Source organism: Papaver somniferum, unplaced genomic scaffold (genome assembly GCF_003573695.1).
Source record: "Papaver somniferum cultivar HN1 unplaced genomic scaffold, ASM357369v1 unplaced-scaffold_133, whole genome shotgun sequence".
Lineage (NCBI taxonomy): Eukaryota > Viridiplantae > Streptophyta > Magnoliopsida > Ranunculales > Papaveraceae > Papaver > Papaver somniferum.
The window spans coordinates 3,730,490-3,736,489 of NW_020622492.1; positions in this window are offsets into that span (position 1 = coordinate 3,730,490).

Below are 6,000 nucleotides of genomic sequence, written 5' to 3' on the forward strand. Positions count from 1 at the left end.
CCTTAAGCTAAGTTAACTAGTTGAGCTAAATATCTGTGATCAGTTGTGCTGATGAAAGACAGCTGATGCTAGGGGTAGTTTAGCTAGGTTAGTTAGAAAATTCTTCATTGTAGTCTTTCATGAAAGAACAAGACATAGCTTGCATAAGAACTTCCTTAGTTTAGGATCAAGATGTGGAATCAAAAGTCTTGGTATCTTCCCTAGCTTTCAATCTTGGAATTTAGAGAACTTTAGCAAATCCTCCAAGTCCCTGTGGAAAAACCCCTATTTATATTTTCTTGCTTCAGCTTCCCTGTGCACTTGCATGTTACTTTAGGTCATCTTTTTAGACTCATCAATTACACTATAAGAGATTTCCTGCAGTCCTTGAAGGATACCGCGATGCTGATTGTAACTCTCTTTCAGATGACTCCAAGGAACTGGTGGATATTTGTTTAATATTGCTGGTGGCGCCGTGTCTTGGAAGTCAAAGAAACAGACAATTATGGCTCAATCTACGACGGAGTCTGAATTGATAGCACTAGCAGCATCTAGTGAAGAAGCAGGATGGTTTAGAAACTTGCTTTCTCAAATTCCTGTATGGGATAGACTGATACCATCTATTATGATCCATTGTGATAGTACCGCGGCTATTGCAAAAGTACAGAACTGTTTTTATAACGGTAAGAATCGACAAATGCGTCGAAAGCACATCACAGTTAGAGAGTTTCTCACAACTTGTGTTGTACGTGTGGATCATGTTAGGTCGGAAGAGAACTTAGCTGATTATTTGACGAAAGGATTAGCTAGGAAAAGGTATTATATACCTCTAAAGGCATGAGACTTTTTCCCACTAGAAGTTGAGTCATTTTGTGATGGATACCCACCTAGAAATAGGTTCAAAGGGAATAACGATTCACAAATGATATGAAGATAGAATCATGCACCTTTCCCATGGCATGATATCCTGAAGCGGGTTAAGGTTGAGTTTTTTAACTCTTAATGAAGTCTATAGCTCTGTATAGAGTGGGGTACCAAGCTACAGGAGTACCTTTGATAGACTCACCTATGTGAATGAGAAGGTGTGGCCGCTTTCTATGATAACATGGGCAGTTCTCTAGAACATTCATTGAAACTGGGATAAGCACAAGGTCGTAATGTGCTGGCATTTAAGACTTTACTCTTAGTATAGTTGTGTGTGTGTTAAGTAATTTGTTCTCTCCATAGAGTTCAAAGACATGTGTTCACTCTGTGACAGAGTTCAGAGAATTTAATACTATGTAAAGGTTTAAAATCGAAAGATACCTTTGCTTATGCACATAACTATACGAATCTTGCTTAATGATTTTAAAAATATAAGTGGGGGATTGTTGGGATATATGTTTTAAAATAATTCTTTTCTACATTTATATCAACAATTCGAGCTTGGCCCAGTGGTTAAGCATTTTAGGCCTGGAGGGTTAGGTCTCAGGATCGAATCCCCCTACTGATTGTGTATATATATATAAAACATTAGTCCGGGAGCGGGGTCTTGGGAGGTCTCTTGAATTTGGAAAGTATTTTTGCTGTTTTTTAAAAGATTTTTTGAAACCGTTTTTTACTGCACTTAATTATGTTTTAATTGCGCTAATTATGGCATGATTTATTTTCCCGTTTTTTGACTGTTTCGAATGGAATTTTAATTGCAGCAATTAATCCAATTTATTCTCCATTAATCTGCATTGACTACCTGGTTGTAAAAACAGTTTTGAGAACAGAAAGAATATACAAGTTTTTACACTATTGTTTTTCTGAGAATCAAGAGACCAGAAAATACTGCGCAAGAATCGAGAGAGTAATAGTGATCGATTTCTCATTGTGTGCGTGAGAGATTGAAAGAGAGTTTTTCTCGGCTGTTTTATCCTGGGAGCGTTGTGACGGAAAAGAACTGCTTGCACTAAATTCAAGGCAGAGCCACGAAACGTCCTAAAGAGAGCGACCTGGTCGTGACTCAGCCGTCACTTTGTTTTGTGTCTTAATCTCTGTTTTGCAGGTGTGAAATCGGCATTTTTTCCAACAACATGTCAGACCGTTTTTTTTTTTTTGAGTTAAATCTGATTCGACCTCTGACTTAGACCTAACCCCTGATTCAGACCCGTTTAAGTCAGGTATGGAAATACCCCATACTCATAAACCAAGTTACTCACTCACATATTTTTGAGTATGTTGGATCAGCTCTGACTCAAAAAAAAAAATATATTGAATCAGATCCAGACGACTCAGATGAGTTAGGAATGAACAAACACAATGCATGTCGGGGAGCTACAACTGAAATTAAAAATGACCCATAAAGATAAAGTCTTGAACTTTTTTTCTATGCTTCATAAGGGAAGGCAGTAGCCTAGTTAGTAAGCTCGCCAACTTTATCCATATAATTCTCTCGAGCCTATCTACATCGTCCGAATCCGTCCAAATCATCCGTACGTTTGGAACCCCGATTTAGATTCACGAATTTCCAACCTACAACAAATAATAAACATATTTACGAATTTCCGAATTAAACGACCGTGTAATGTTACGTCATCACCAAATTATCATTTTGTATTATATTTTTTCCTTTTAAAATCATACATACACCAATCTAAGCACTGTACCACAAGCAGCATACATGTTATTTGCTGATTATATTATATATATCGTATGTACAGTTCATTTAAATCATGAAGTCATAGTACCTAAGGCGAGATTTTGTTAAAAATGTTAATTTTACAGGTTAGCATATGTTGAATTTTTGATTCCAAATTCGTATTTCTAAAACGAATCACACCCGTACGTATACCGTTCTGAATTGAATCGTTGATCGAACGGCTTACATTCCGTCAAAATAAATAATACTCGCCTGTCGTCCCGAACTTTCGCCACACCCGGATTTGCTAGTGGTGCACTGGGGGCATGAATACTGTCATTCCCAATAACAACCCCAAGATAGGTCAAGACTTTGCTAACTTTCCCCAGAATCGCCCCCCACGTCCCCCCATGATATATCCCCGTCTAAAATCCTAGGTTTGGGAAACCTTGAACCATTTTAGGCAACAGTGGGTTCATGACACTTCATGGAAATAACACATCGTGGAAGAAAGTTTTGGGGATACTAGCAAGGGACATCTAGCATTTTAATCCTCATAAGATATATATGTCCGACTTTCTGTGTGGTAATCCACTGTTAGGAACCAGCTTATTATGGGTGGGACTTAGGTTGGGTCCATTCACCCCATTTGATTCGAGGGTGAGGAATGGGAAGTTTAGAAATCGGTTGAAAAACTATTTCAAATTTCCAATTTTGAAGGTTAACCTTGAAAAATCAATTTTTTATTATCTATGAACGGTAAAAATTGAATAATTTTTATTATTGAGCTTCTTCGCAGTTAATTGAGGAACTGTTTTCTATTTTATGTATATTGAGCAGTCTACTTTCCCCACACCGAAGTTAAACGCTTATATTGTGGTCTTCGTCATACCAGGAACATACAAATTATAGGTAGCCAAGATGTCAAGTATAAACAGATACCTCAATGAATGTCTGATGTTGGCTTTTACTTCAAAGTTTTTTTATTGTGATCAAATATGCTAGAAATGAAGAATTTAAATGCCTATATGAATGACAGTTGTATGACGATTCCGTTGGTAAAAGTGACATCGACATCGTATAAGACGAGGACACACACCTAAAGAGATCAAATGAAAAAGAGATCGGATATTGATAAATGCATAGTGCCTAACTGTATTTTTTTTTTCACGTATGTATATAAATTGGTTCCAAATTTATTAATTTTTTGGATGAGAAAAAGCTTTGTTCTGATTACTTTCATGGATCACGACTCCATAACAAAGAGCGTTGAGGGGAAAAACAATTCCAAAGCTAATTTTAGAATTCATGTTGGGTTTTATTATTTCTATTTTTCTAATTAATTGATTACTTTTAATACTATCATTTTCTTAATAATTTAATATTTTTATAGTCTATTTTTCGGTTTCATGCTTTAAATTTTAAATCCCTAAAATTTCACTAGCACCGAAACATACTTTTCCCTATAAAATATCTAATCCCGCAGGTACAAAGACTAGTATATATACTAGAACTTAACGGCACGGGCGTATAATTTTCCTTTGCTCGATGTAGGAAACCACCAGGATTTCAGGTTGCACAAACAGTTATAAATACTTCAAGATTTTCTGTGAAATCTGTAGTCGCGCTTATCGGAATCTGGTTAGCTGCAATCTCAGAATCTTAATAGGCCGGAAGCTTTCATTAGTGGCAAGAACTGGTCGCCACTTGCATGCCTCAAATGCCGCATAAAATGTTTGGATTTCTTTTCCCAAACAAAGTCCATTAGGCACTTGGAATCTATGTTGTAAAAGATGAGCGTCCCGAGCAGAGTAAGCGTAGGTCTAGCGTGTAGCAAAAAAAGGCGCCAAGACGTTACCAATTTCTTTTTTTCTGGGCCCCCAAGGAGCTTATTGAAGATAAAGGTCTGTAAAAGAGACATACAAAATAATGTAAGACACGAAACAACAAAGAAAATTACTTCAAAAAAAAAAAAGCAAAGAAAATTACTTCAAAACCAACAATTGTGATTTCTTCGTGAATTTCATACTGAGGATTTGGAGAATCACAACCAAGTAACTCCTTGGACGTTTTTTTGGCACAAACTCCTTGGACGTTAGTTCAGATATCATTTGCACAAAATATTAACCTGTTATATATAATAACCACGTGTGCAACACGATTTCAGTAATAACAACGACATTTTGGACAAACATATACTTAAATAATGCATTTTTTTTTATCTCAACGGGGGATTCTATCGACCAACAATGCAAGCCTGGTTTGTTATGAGACTCCAAAATGTATATCTAGTGTTGAAGCACCACTCACTCCAAAACTGCAACTCCCAACAGAAAGATCCAATGAAGCAATCGGTTGAATCAGTGGATGCTGAGAAATAAGTCATCCAATGTACTTACTCCCAATGCTTGGACCCATGTAAAGCTGTAAAAATATCCCAAAAACTCATAATAAACTAACACAGGATTATGATAAAAGGAATAAAATTGTAATTGCGGCAAGCTAACAACACGCGCATATCCACCAACAAAAAACTTTAAAGTTAATTCATTGTTGCTAAGTCAAAATGAAGTATAATATTTTGAAAACTCCCCAATTAGAGATACTGCTCAAAATCACATTCAATAAATTTGGCTCACAAAAAAGTACCAGTTTTTGTGAACCTTTAGACCTTATATCCTACACAAATCTCACGGTATAGCGTGAAATTTTCAGCAATCTGATTCCAATAGTATTGGTTAAATGGTCAATAGCCGGTCCCGAATCATGATAATCATCAAATCATAATCATATATATATATATATATATATACATGTCTTCGGATACCCAGCTTGTTAGGTCGTTAAAAAAGTTGATTCCAATAATTTCTCCATCCCCGAAAAACTGAACTCGAAGATTACGAACGGAGCACAATTACCTTACATGTGGTTTCAGAAGAACAAAGAGAGAATTGTTGCAGAAGGGCCTATGGGTGAACCGTGAATATACGTCCAGGACATTTCTAAGTTATTGAATTCTCTAAATCTAATTCATCACAGTATAACAGAATATTAAATATCCACCCGAAGTCACGAACGAATAAACCCCAATAAAAATACAAAATCAAAGTAATTTCATAACAAATAATTATATGCAAATTAATAGAACATCACTCATGCTAGTTAGACGTTCTTTTGAGAACTTGGTCACATCATAAAGCTAGTTTGATTAGTAAAAAGTAGTCATATTAATATTAGTGTTTGAACTAATCCAAGAATTAAAAGAGTAGCTACTAATATTTATACTTATTTTGGCATTGATGTGTTGTAAGCCACCAATCAAAGTTGGATGAATTCTGAGTGACTTCTGATAAAGAAAAATCTTTTGAGATTTTTCATTGTTGTTCAGAAAATTAGCTATAGAATAAAAGATAAAG